At 32.9% G+C, this 14,041-nt stretch overlaps 7 non-coding genes across 7 annotated transcripts; all 7 read right to left on the bottom strand.

The window, feature by feature from the left end:
* Window positions 1–2,556: 2,556 nt before the first annotated feature.
* TRNAI-AAU (transfer RNA isoleucine (anticodon AAU)) lies at window positions 2,557–2,630 on the bottom strand. The gene has a single exon. It is a non-coding gene; the product is annotated as a tRNA-Ile (tRNA).
* Window positions 2,631–7,110: 4,480 nt separating this feature from the next.
* On the bottom strand, window positions 7,111–7,184 carry TRNAI-AAU (transfer RNA isoleucine (anticodon AAU)). The gene has a single exon. It is a non-coding gene; the product is annotated as a tRNA-Ile (tRNA).
* A 790-nt stretch (window positions 7,185–7,974) lies between these two features.
* On the bottom strand, window positions 7,975–8,048 carry TRNAI-AAU (transfer RNA isoleucine (anticodon AAU)). Its single transcript has one exon. It is a non-coding gene; the product is annotated as a tRNA-Ile (tRNA).
* Window positions 8,049–9,493: 1,445 nt separating this feature from the next.
* On the bottom strand, window positions 9,494–9,567 carry TRNAI-AAU (transfer RNA isoleucine (anticodon AAU)). Its single transcript has one exon. It is a non-coding gene; the product is annotated as a tRNA-Ile (tRNA).
* Window positions 9,568–10,147: 580 nt separating this feature from the next.
* Window positions 10,148–10,221, bottom strand: TRNAI-AAU (transfer RNA isoleucine (anticodon AAU)). Its single transcript has one exon. It is a non-coding gene; the product is annotated as a tRNA-Ile (tRNA).
* A 2,309-nt stretch (window positions 10,222–12,530) lies between these two features.
* TRNAI-AAU (transfer RNA isoleucine (anticodon AAU)) lies at window positions 12,531–12,604 on the bottom strand. Its single transcript has one exon. It is a non-coding gene; the product is annotated as a tRNA-Ile (tRNA).
* Window positions 12,605–13,184: 580 nt separating this feature from the next.
* Window positions 13,185–13,258, bottom strand: TRNAI-AAU (transfer RNA isoleucine (anticodon AAU)). The gene has a single exon. It is a non-coding gene; the product is annotated as a tRNA-Ile (tRNA).
* Window positions 13,259–14,041: the final 783 nt, after the last annotated feature.

The raw sequence follows: 14,041 nt of genomic DNA, 5'->3' as shown, positions 1-14,041 counted from the left end.
TGCCCTAACAGACTAAACTAATAGAGTCACTAAATATATAGCATACTATTGAAGATGAAGCAGATGATGAAGTCCTACTGATTGTTAATCCGGGATAGTTGGAAAGCTTATATTCAGCTGTTTACATTCATAGTATCTTTATATATTATCAACAAGACTAAACAAAAATGATCTCAATAAATTGCTATAAATAAGAGATTTAGTTACTTGGCGTTAGAACTTAGAACCATTAATAGATATTCCAGGCGCTTTAAGAATAGTAATTAATTCTATAATTATATCAAATGTATTCATCCAGTCCTTCAAGCAGCGTTTGATCCAAGGAGATAAACAGTTCAAAATGAGACACAAGAAAAATTAATCTTTTTTCAAAGAATTAAACTTGGCCTGTACAGGGATCGAACCTGTGACCTTGGCATTATTAGCACCACGATCTAACCAACTGAGCTAAAAGGCCAATTTGCACATCTTCTGGAGGACCAGCACAGGAAGCAGTGCTAATGATAGTTCAACCGGGAGATTTGGAAAGCTTAATTTCAGCTGTTTAATATGAATTAACTTTCATATTATCAACATGAAGAAACTAATATGACTTCAAAAAAATTGCAATACAAAAGAGATTTCCATACTTAGTGATAGAATTTTGAACCAGTAACGTTTTTTCCACGTGGTTTAGCAATAAATAAATATTCATCACCTATATTCAATTGATTCATCTAATCATTCTATCAGCTTCTGCGCAAAGGAAATATAGAGGTAAACATGATACAGAAGAAAATACATCTATTTTCAACATTAAAGGAGAATCAAGTATTGGCTTGGAGACTGATTGAAATTATGTCCTTTTGCGTTTTTAACTTCATGCTCTAACAGACTAAACTAATAGGCTCACTAAATATATAGAATACTTTTGAAGAATTAGCAGATTATGAAATGCTACTGATTCCATCCAATCCTTCAAGCAGCGTGTGATTCAAGGAGATAAACAGTCCAAAATGAGACACAAGAAAAATTCATCTTCGTTCAAACAATTAAACTTGGCCTGTACAGGGATCGAACCTGTGACCTTGGCGTTATTAGCACAACGCTCTAACCATCTGAGCTAACAGGCCATTTTGCACAACTACCTGGAGGTCCAGCAAATGAAGAAGGGCAAATGATAGTTAACCCAGGAGATTTGGAAAGCTTAATTTCAGCAGTTTACCATGAAGTTATTGTTATATATTATCAACATGAAGAAACTAATATGACTTAAAAAAAATTACAATACAAAAGAGATTTTCATACTTAGTGTTAGAACTTAGAACCATTAACGTTTTTTCCATGTGGTTAAGCAATAAATAAATATTCATCACCTATATTGAATTGATTCATCTAATCATTTTATCAGCTTCTCCTCAAAGGAAATATAGAGATAAACATGATACAGTAGAAAATACATCTATTTTCAACAGTAAAGGAGCATCAAGTATTGGCTTGGAGACTGATTGAAAGTATGTCCTTTGCGTTTTTAACTTCATGCTCTAACAGACTAAACTAATAGAGTCACTAAATATATAGCATACTACTGAAGATGAAGCAGATGATGAAGTCCTACTGATTGTTAATCCGGGATAGTTGGAAAGCTTATATTCAGCTGTTTACATTCATAGTATCTTTATATATTATCAACAAGACTAAACAAAAATGATCTCAATAAATTGCAATAAATAAGAGATTTAGTTACTTGGCGTTAGAACTTAGAACCATTAATAGATATTCCAGGCGCTTTAAGAATAGTAATTAATTCTATAATTATATCAAATGTATTCATCCAATCATTCAAGCAGCGTTTGATCCAAGGAGATAAACAGTCCAAAATGAGACACAAGAAAAATTCATCTTTTTTCAAGGAATTAAACTTGGCCTGTACAGGGATCGAACCTGTGACCTTGGCGTTATTAGCACCACGTTCTAACCAACTGAGATAACAGGCCAATTTTCACATCTTCTGGAGGACCAGCACCGGAAGCAGTGCTAATGATAGTTCAACCGGGAGATTTGGAAAGCTTAATTTCAGCTGTTTAATATGAATTAACTTTCATATTATCAACATGAAGAAGCTAATAGGACTTCAAAAAAATTGCAATACAAAAGAGATTTCCATACTTAGTGTTAGAATTTTGAACCAGTAACGTTTTTTCCACGTGGATTAGCAATAAATAAATATTTATCACCTATATTCAATTCATTCATCTAATCATTCTATCAGCTTCTGCGCAAAGGAAATATGGAGGTAAACATGATACAGAAGAAAATACATCTATTTTCAACATTAAAGGAGCATCAAGTATTGGCTTGGAGACTGATTGAAATTATGTCCTTTGCGTTTTTAACTTCATGCTCTAACAGACTAAACTAATAGGCTCACTAAATATATAGAATACTTTTGAAGAATTAGCAGATGATGAAATGCTACTGATTCCATCCAATCCTTCAAGCAGCGTGTGATTCAAGGAGATAAACAGTCCAAAATGAGACACAAGAAAAATTCATCTTTGTTCAAACAATTAAACTTGGCCTGTACAGGGATCGAACCTGTGACCTTGGCGTTATTAGCACCACGCTCTAACCATCTGAGCTAACAGGCCATTTTGCACAACTACCTGGAGGTCCAGCATATGAAGAAGGGCAAATGATAGTTAACCCAGGAGATTTGGAAAGCTTAATTTCAGCAGTTTACCATGAAGTTATTGTTATATATTATCAACATGAAGAAACTAATATGACTTAAAAAAAATTACAATACAAAAGAGATTTACATACTTAGTGTTAGAACTTAGAACCATTAACTTTTTTTCAATGTGGTTAAGCAATAAATAAATATTCATCACCTATATTGAATTGATTCATCTAATCATTATATCAGCTTCTCCTCTAAGGAAATATAGAGATAAACATGATACAGTAGAAAATACATCTATTTTCAACATTAAAGGTGCATCAAGTATTGGCTTGGAGACTGATTGAATGTATGTCCTTGGCGTTTTTAACTTCATGCTCTAACAGACTAAACTAATAGTCTCACTAAATATATAGTATACTATTGAAGATGAAGCTGATGATCAAGTCCTACTGATTGTTAATCCGGGATAGTTGTAAAGCTTATATTCAGCTGTTTACATTCATAGTATCTTTATATAATATCAACAAGACTAAACAAAAATGATCTCAATAAATTGCAATAAATAAGAGATTTAGTTACTTGGCGTTAGAACTTAGAACCATTAATAGATATTCCAGGCGCTTTAAGAATAGTAATTCATTCTATAATTATATCAAATGTATTCATCCAGTCGATCAAGCAGCGTTTGATCCAAGCAGATAAACAGTCCAAAATGAGACACAAGAAAAATTAATCTTTTTTCAAAGAATTAAACTTGGCCTGTACAGGGATCGAACCTGTGACCTTGGCATTATTAGCAAAGCGCTCTAACCAACTGAGCTAACAGGCCAATTTGCACATCTTCTGGAGGACCAGCACAGGAAGCAGTGCTACTGATAGTTCAACCGGGAGATTTGGAAAGCTTAATTTCAGCTGTTTAATATGAATTAACTTTCATATTATCAACATGAAGAAATTAATATGACTTCAAAAAAATTGCAATACAAAAGAGATTTCCATACTTAGTGTTAGAATTTTGAACCAGTAACGTTTTTTCCACGTGGTTTAGCAATAAATAAATATTCATCACCTGTATTCAATTGATTCATTTAATCATTCTATCAGCTTCTGCGCAAAGGAAATATAGAGGTAAACATGATACAGAAGAAAATACATCTATTTTCAACATTAAAGGAGAATCAAGTATTGGCTTGGAGACTGATTGAAATTATGTCCTTTTGCGTTTTTAACTTCATGCTCTAACAGACTAAACTAATAGGCTCACTAAATATATAGAATACTTTTGAAGAATTAGCAGATGATGAAATGCTACTGATTCCATCCAATCCTTCAAGCAGCGTGTGATTCAAGGAGATAAACAGTCCAAAATGAGACACAAGAAAAATTCATCTTTGTTCAAACAATTAAACCTGGCCTGTACAGGGATCGAACCTGTGACCTTGGCGTTATTAGCACAACGCTCTAACCATCTGAGCTAACAGGCCATTTTGCACAACTACCTGGAGGTCCAGCATATGAAGAAGGGCAAATGATAGTTAACCCAGGAGATTTGGAAAGCTTAATTTCAGCAGTTTACCATGAAGTTATTGTATATATTATCAACATGAAGAAACTAATATGACTTAAAAAAAATTACAATACAAAAGAGATTTTCATACTTAGTGTTAGAACTTAGAACCATTAACGTTTTTTCCATGTGGTTAAGCAATAAATAAATATTCATCACCTATATTGAATTGATTCATCTAATCATTTTATCAGCTTCTCCTCAAAGGAAATACAGAGATAAACATGATACAGTAGAAAATACATCTATTTTCAACAGTAAAGGAGCATCAAGTATTGGCTTGGAGACTGATTGAAAGTATGTCCTTTGTGTTTTTAACTTCATGCTCTAACAGACTAAACTAATAGAGTCACTAAATATATAGCATACTATTGAAGATGAAGCAGATGATGAAGTCCTACTGATTGTTAATCCGGGATAGTTGTAAAGCTTATATTCAGCTGTTTACATTCATAGTATCTTTATATATTATCAACAAGACTAAACAAAAATGATCTCAATAAATTGCAATAAATAAGAGATTTAGTTACTTGGCGTTAGAACTTAGAACCATTAATAGATATTCCAGGCGCTTTAAGAATAGTAATTAATTCTATAATTATATCAAATGTATTCATCCAGTCGATCAAGCAGCGTTTGATCCAAGCAGATAAACAGTCCAAAATGAGACACAAGAAAAATTAATCTTTTTTCAAAGAATTAAACTTGGCCTGTACAGGGATCGAACCTGTGACCTTGGCATTATTAGCAAAGCGCTCTAACCAACTGAGCTAACAGGCCAATTTGCACATCTTCTGGAGGACCAGCACAGGAAGCAGTGCTACTGATAGTTCAACCGGGAGATTTGGAAAGCTTAATTTCAGCTGTTTAATATGAATTAACTTTCATATTATCAACATGAAGAAACTAATATGACTTCAAAAAAATTGCAATACAAATGAGATTTCCATACTTAGTGTTAGAATTTTGAACCAGTAACGTTTTTTCCACGTGGATTAGCAATAAATAAATATTTATCACCTATATTCAATTCATTCATCTAATCATTCTATCAGCTTCTGCGCAAAGGAAATATGGAGGTAAACATGATACAGAAGAAAATACATCTATTTTCAACATTAAAGGAGCATCAAGTATTGGCTTGGAGACTGATTGAAATTATGTCCTTTGCGTTTTTAACTTCATGCTCTAACAGACTAAACTAATAGGCTCACTAAATATATAGAATACTTTTGAAGAATTAGCAGATGATGAAATGCTACTGATTCCATCCAATCCTTCAAGCAGCGTGTGATTCAAGGAGATAAACAGTCCAAAATGAGACACAAGAAAAATTCATCTTTGTTCAAACAATTAAACTTGGCCGGTACAGGGATCGAACCTGTGACCTTGGCGTTATTAGCACCACGCTCTAACCATCTGAGCTAACAGGCCATTTTGCACAACTACCTGGAGGTCCAGCATATGAAGAAGGGCAAATGATAGTTAACCCAGGAGATTTGGAAAGCTTAATTTCAGCAGTTTACCATGAAGTTATTGTTATATATTATCAACATGAAGAAACTAATATGACTTAAAAAAAATTACAATACAAAAGAGATTTACATACTTAGTGTTAGAACTTAGAACCATTAACTTTTTTTCCATGTGGTTAAGCAATAAATAAATATTCATCACCTATATTGAATTGATTCATCTAATCATTATATCAGCTTCTCCTCTAAGGAAATATAGAGATAAACATGATACAGTAGAAAATACATCTATTTTCAACATTAAAGGTGCATCAAGTATTGGCTTGGAGACTGATTGAATGTATGTCCTTGGCGTTTTTAACTTCATGCTCTAACAGACTAAACTAATAGTCTCACTAAATATATAGTATACTATTGAAGATGAAGCTGATGATGAAGTCCTACTGATTGTTAATCCGGGATAGTTGTAAAGCTTATATTCAGCTGTTTACATTCATAGTATCTTTATATAATATCAACAAGACTAAACAAAAATGATCTCAATAAATTGCAATAAATAAGAGATTTAGTTACTTGGCGTTAGAACTTAGAACCATTAATAGATATTCCAGGCGCTTTAAGAATAGTAATTCATTCTATAATTATATCAAATGTATTCATCCAGTCGATCAAGCAGCGTTTGATCCAAGCAGATAAACAGTCCAAAATGAGACACAAGAAAAATTAATCTTTTTTCAAAGAATTAAACTTGGCCTGTACAGGGATCGAACCTGTGACCTTGGCATTATTAGCAAAGCGCTCTAACCAACTGAGCTAACAGGCCAATTTGCACATCTTCTGGAGGACCAGCACAGGAAGCAGTGCTACTGATAGTTCAACCGGGAGATTTGGAAAGCTTAATTTCAGCTGTTTAATATGAATTAACTTTCATATTATCAACATGAAGAAACTAATATGACTTCAAAAAAATTGCAATACAAATGAGATTTCCATACTTAGTGTTAGAATTTTGAACCAGTAACGTTTTTTCCACGTGGTTTAGCAATAAATAAATATTCATCACCTATATTCAATTGATTCATCTAATCATTCTATCAGCTTCTGCGCAAAGGAAATATAGAGGTAAACATGATACAGAAGAAAATACATCTATTTTCAACATTAAAGGAGAATCAAGTATTGGCTTGGAGACTGATTGAAATTATGTCCTGTGCGTTTTTAACTTCATGCTCTAACAGACTAAACTAATAGGCTCACTAAATATATAGAATACTTTTGAAGAATTAGCAGATGATTAAATGCTACTTTTTCCATCCAATCCTTCAAGCAGCGTGTGATTCAAGGAGATAAACAGTCCAAAATGAGACACAAGAAAAGTTCATCTTTGTTCAAACAATTAAACTTGGCCTGTACAGGGATCGAACCTGTGACCTTGGCGTTATTAGCACCACGCTCTAACCATCTGAGCTAACAGGCCATTTTGCACAACTACCTGGAGGTCCAGCATATGAAGAAGGGCAAATGATAGTTAACCCAGGAGATTTGGAAAGCTTAATTTCAGCAGTTTACCATGAAGTTATTGTTATATATTATCAGCATGAAGAAACTAATATGACTTAAAAAAAATTACAATACAAAAGAGATTTACATACTTAGTGTTAGAACTTAGAACCATTAAAGTTTTTTCCATGTGGTTAAGCAATAAATAAATATTCATCACCTATATTGAATTGATTCATCTAATCATTATATCAGCTTCTCCTCAAAGGAAATATAGAGATAAACATGATACAGTAGAAAATACATCTATTTTCAACATTAAAGGTGCATCAAGTATTGGCTTGGAGACTGATTGAATGTATGTCCTTGGCGTTTTTAACTTCATGCTCTAACAGACTAAACTAATAGTCTCACTAAATATATAGTATACTATTGAAGATGAAGCTGATGATGAAGTCCTACTGATTGTTAATCCGGGATAGTTGGAAAGCTTATATTCAGCTGTTTACATTCATAGTATCTTTATATAATATCAACAAGACTAAACAAAAATGATCTCAATAAATTGCAATAAATAAGAGATTTAGTTACTTGGCGTTAGAACTTAGAACCATTAATAGATATTCCAGGCGCTTTAAGAATAGTAATTAATTCTATAATTATATCAAATGTATTCATCCAATCCTTCAAGCAGCGTTTGATCCAAGGAGATAAACAGTACACAATGAGACACAAGAAAAATTGATCTTTTTTCAAAGAATTAAACTTGGCCTGTACAGGGATCGAACCTGTGACCTTGGCGTTATTAGCACCACGCTCTAACCAACTGAGCTAACAGGCCAATTTGCACATCTTCTGGAGAACCAGCACAGGAAGCAGTGCTTATGATAGTTCAACCAGGAGATTTGGAAAGCTTAATTTCAGCTGTTTAATATGAATTAACTTTCATATTATCAACATGAAGAAACTAATATGACTTCAAAAAAATTGCAATACAAAAGAGATTTCCATACTTAGTGTTAGAATTTTGAACCAGTAACGTTTTTTCCACGTGGTTTAGCAATAAATAAATATTCATCACCTATATTCAATTGATTCATCTAATCATTCTATCAGCTTCTGCGCAAAGGAAATATGGAGGTAAACATGATACAGAAGAAAATACATCTATTTTCAACATTAAAGGAGAATCAAGTATTGGCTTGGAGACTGATTGAAATTATGTTCTTTTGCGTTTTTAACTTCATGCTCTAACAGACTAAACGAATAGGCTCACTAAATATATAGAATACTTTTGAAGAATTAGCAGATGATGAAATGCTACTGATTCCATCCAATCCTTCAAGCAGCGTGTGATTCAAGGAGATAAACAGTCCAAAATGAGACACAAGAAAAATTCATCTTTGTTCAAACAATTAAACTTGGCCTGTACAGAGATCGAACCTGTGACCTTGGCGTTATTAGCACAACGCTCTAACCATCTGAGCTAACAGGCCATTTTGCACAACTACCTGGAGGTCCAGCAAATGAAGAAGGGCAAATTATAGTTAATCCAGGAGATTTGGAAAGCTTAATTTCAGCAGTTTACCATGAAGTTATTGTTATATATTATCAACATGAAGAAACTAATATGACTTAAAAAAAATTACAATACAAAAGAGATTTTCATACTTAGTGTTAGAACTTAGAACCATTAACGTTTTTTCCATGTGGTTAAGCAATAAATAAATATTCATCACCTATATTGAATTGATTCATCTAATCATTTTATCAGCTTCTCCTCAAAGGAAATATAGAGATAAACATGATACAGTAGAAAATACATCTATTTTCAACAGTAAAGGAGCATCAAGTATTGGCTTGGAGACTGATTGAAAGTATGTCCTTTGCGTTTTTAACTTCATGCTCTAACAGACTAAACTAATAGAGTCACTAAATATATAGCATACTACTGAAGATGAAGCAGATGATGAAGTCCTACTGATTGTTAATCCGGGATAGTTGGAAAGCTTATATTCAGCTGTTTACATTCATAGTATCTTTATATATTATCAACAAGACTAAACAAAAATGATCTCAATAAATTGCAATAAATAAGAGATTTAGTTACTTGGAGTTAGAACTTAGAACCATTAATAGATATTCCAGGCGCTTTAAGAATAGTAATTAATTCTATAATTATATCAAATGTATTCATCCAATCATTCAAGCAGCGTTTGATCCAAGGAGATAAACAGTCCAAAATGAGACACAAGAAAAATTCATCTTTTTTCAAGGAATTAAACTTGGCCTGTACAGGGATCGAACCTGTGACCTTGGCGTTATTAGCACCACGCTCTAACCAACTGAGCTAACAGGCCAATTTTCACATGTTCTGGAGGACCAGCACCGGAAGCAGTGCTAATGATAGTTCAACCGGGAGATTTGGAAAGCTTAATTTCAGCTGTTTAATATGAATTAACTTTCATATTATCAACATGAAGAAGCTAATAGGACTTCAAAAAAATTGCAATACAAAAGAGATTTCCATACTTAGTGTTGGAATTTTGAACCAGTAACGTTTTTTCCACGTGGATTAGCAATAAATAAATATTTATCACCTATATTCAATTGATTCATCTAATCATTCTATCGGCTTCAGCGCAAAAGAAATATGGAGGTAAACATGATACAGAAGAAAATACATCTATTTTCAACATTAAAGGAGCATCAAGTATTGGCTTGGAGACTGATTGAAATTATGTCCTTTGCGTTTTTAACTTCATGATCTAACAGACTAAACTAATAGGCTCACTAAATATATAGAATACTTTTGAAGAAATAGCAGATGATGAAATGCTACTGATTCCATCCAATCCTTCAAGCAGCGTGTGATTCAAGGAGATAAACAGTCCAAAATGAGACACAAGAAAAATTCATCTTTGTTCAAACAATTAAACTTGGCCTGTACAGGGATCGAACCTGTGACCTTGGCGTTATTAGCACCACGCTCTAACCATCTGAGCTAACAGGCCATTTCGCACAACTACTTGGAGGTCCAGCATATGAAGAAGGGCAAATGATAGTTAACCCAGGAGATTTGGAAAGCTTAATTTCAGCAGTTTACCATGAAGTTATTGTTAGATATTATCAACATGAAGAAACTAATATGACTTAAAAAAAATTACAATACAAAAGAGATTTACATACTTAGTGTTAGAACTTAGAACCATTAACGTTTTTTCCATGTGGTTAAGCAATAAATAAATATTCATCACCTATATTGAATTGATTCATCTAATCATTGTATCAGCTTCTCCTCAAAGGAAATATAGAGATAAACATGATACAGTAGAAAATACATCTATTTTCAACATTAAAGGAGCATCAAGTATTGGCTTGGAGACTGATTGAAAGTATGTCCTTGTCGTTTTTAACTTCATGCCCTAACAGACTAAACTAATAGAGTCACTAAATATATAGCATACTATTGAAGATGAAGCAGATGATGAAGTCCTACTGATTGTTAATCCGGGATAGTTGGAAAGCTTATATTCAGCTGTTTACATTCATAGTATCTTTATATATTATCAACAAGACTAAACAAAAATGATCTCAATAAATTGCTATAAATAAGAGATTTAGTTACTTGGCGTTAGAACTTAGAACCATTAATAGATATTCCAGGCGCTTTAAGAATAGTAATTAATTCTATAATTATATCAAATGTATTCATCCAGTCCTTCAAGCAGCGTTTGATCCAAGGAGATAAACAGTTCAAAATGAGACACAAGAAAAATTAATCTTTTTTCAAAGAATTAAACTTGGCCTGTACAGGGATCGAACCTGTGACCTTGGCATTATTAGCACCACGATCTAACCAACTGAGCTAAAAGGCCAATTTGCACATCTTCTGGAGGACCAGCACAGGAAGCAGTGCTAATGATAGTTCAACCGGGAGATTTGGAAAGCTTAATTTCAGCTGTTTAATATGAATTAACTTTCATATTATCAACATGAAGAAACTAATATGACTTCAAAAAAATTGCAATACAAAAGAGATTTCCATACTTAGTGATAGAATTTTGAACCAGTAACGTTTTTTCCACGTGGTTTAGCAATAAATAAATATTCATCACCTATATTCAATTGATTCATCTAATCATTCTATCAGCTTCTGCGCAAAGGAAATATAGAGGTAAACATGATACAGAAGAAAATACATCTATTTTCAACATTAAAGGAGAATCAAGTATTGGCTTGGAGACTGATTGAAATTATGTCCTTTTGCGTTTTTAACTTCATGCTCTAACAGACTAAACTAATAGGCTCACTAAATATATAGAATACTTTTGAAGAATTAGCAGATTATGAAATGCTACTGATTCCATCCAATCCTTCAAGCAGCGTGTGATTCAAGGAGATAAACAGTCCAAAATGAGACACAAGAAAAATTCATCTTTGTTCAAACAATTAAACTTGGCCTGTACAGGGATCGAACCTGTGACCTTGGCGTTATTAGCACAACGCTCTAACCATCTGAGCTAACAGGCCATTTTGCACAACTACCTGGAGGTCCAGCAAATGAAGAAGGGCAAATGATAGTTAACCCAGGAGATTTGGAAAGCTTAATTTCAGCAGTTTACCATGAAGTTATTGTTATATATTATCAACATGAAGAAACTAATATGACTTAAAAAAAATTACAATACAAAAGAGATTTTCATACTTAGTGTTAGAACTTAGAACCATTAACGTTTTTTCCATGTGGTTAAGCAATAAATAAATATTCATCACCTATATTGAATTGATTCATCTAATCATTTTATCAGCTTCTCCTCAAAGGAAATATAGAGATAAACATGATACAGTAGAAAATACATCTATTTTCAACAGTAAAGGAGCATCAAGTATTGGCTTGGAGACTGATTGAAAGTATGTCCTTTGCGTTTTTAACTTCATGCTCTAACAGACTAAACTAATAGAGTCACTAAATATATAGCATACTACTGAAGATGAAGCAGATGATGAAGTCCTACTGATTGTTAATCCGGGATAGTTGGAAAGCTTATATTCAGCTGTTTACATTCATAGTATCTTTATATATTATCAACAAGACTAAACAAAAATGATCTCAATAAATTGCAATAAATAAGAGATTTAGTTACTTGGCGTTAGAACTTAGAACCATTAATAGATATTCCAGGCGCTTTAAGAATAGTAATTAATTCTATAATTATATCAAATGTATTCATCCAATCATTCAAGCAGCGTTTGATCCAAGGAGATAAACAGTCCAAAATGAGACACAAGAAAAATTCATCTTTTTTCAAGGAATTAAACTTGGCCTGTACAGGGATCGAACCTGTGACCTTGGCGTTATTAGCACCACGCTCTAACCAACTGAGATAACAGGCCAATTTTCACATCTTCTGGAGGACCAGCACCGGAAGCAGTGCTAATGATAGTTCAACCGTGAGATTTGGAAAGCTTAATTTCAGCTGTTTAATATGAATTAACTTTCATATTATCAACATGAAGAAGCTAATAGGACTTCAAAAAAATTGCAATACAAAAGAGATTTCCATACTTAGTGTTAGAATTTTGAACCAGTAACGTTTTTTCCACGTGGATTAGCAATAAATAAATATTTATCACCTATATTCAATTCATTCATCTAATCATTCTATCAGCTTCTGCGCAAAGGAAATATGGAGGTAAACATGATACAGAAGAAAATACATCTATTTTCAACATTAAAGGAGCATCAAGTATTGGCTTGGAGACTGATTGAAATTATGTCCTTTGCGTTTTTAACTTCATGCTCTAACAGACTAAACTAATAGGCTCACTAAATATATAGAATACTTTTGAAGAATTAGCAGATGATGAAATGCTACTGATTCCATCCAATCCTTCAAGCAGCGTGTGATTCAAGGAGATAAACAGTCCAAAATGAGACACAAGAAAAATTCATCTTTGTTCAAACAATTAAACTTGGCCTGTACAGGGATCGAACCTGTGACCTTGGCGTTATTAGCACCACGCTCTAACCATCTGAGCTAACAGGCCATTTTGCACAACTACCTGGAGGTCCAGCATATGAAGAAGGGCAAATGATAGTTAACCCAGGAGATTTGGAAAGCTTAATTTCAGCAGTTTACCATGAAGTTATTGTTATATATTATCAACATGAAGAAACTAATATGACTTAAAAAAAATTACAATACAAAAGAGATTTACATACTTAGTGTTAGAACTTAGAACCATTAACTTTTTTTCAATGTGGTTAAGCAATAAATAAATATTCATCACCTATATTGAATTGATTCATCTAATCATTATATCAGCTTCTCCTCTAAGGAAATATAGAGATAAACATGATACAGTAGAAAATACATCTATTTTCAACATTAAAGGTGCATCAAGTATTGGCTTGGAGACTGATTGAATGTATGTCCTTGGCGTTTTTAACTTCATGCTCTAACAGACTAAACTAATAGTCTCACTAAATATATAGTATACTATTGAAGATGAAGCTGATGATCAAGTCCTACTGATTGTTAATCCGGGATAGTTGTAAAGCTTATATTCAGCTGTTTACATTCATAGTATCTTTATATAATATCAACAAGACTAAACAAAAATGATCTCAATAAATTGCAATAAATAAGAGATTTAGTTACTTGGCGTTAGAACTTAGAACCATTAATAGATATTCCAGGCGCTTTAAGAATAGTAATTCATTCTATAATTATATCAAATGTATTCATCCAGTCGATCAAGCAGCGTTTGATCCAAGCAGATAAACAGTCCAAAATGAGACACAAGAAAAATTAATCTTTTTTCAAAGAA

The sequence above is a fragment of the Lissotriton helveticus genome, chromosome 4_1 (genome assembly GCF_964261635.1).
Source record: "Lissotriton helveticus chromosome 4_1, aLisHel1.1, whole genome shotgun sequence".
NCBI classification, from domain to species: domain Eukaryota; kingdom Metazoa; phylum Chordata; class Amphibia; order Caudata; family Salamandridae; genus Lissotriton; species Lissotriton helveticus.
Note: the sequence above shows the minus strand (reverse complement) of the source record. Positions and strands in the feature narration are given on the sequence as shown.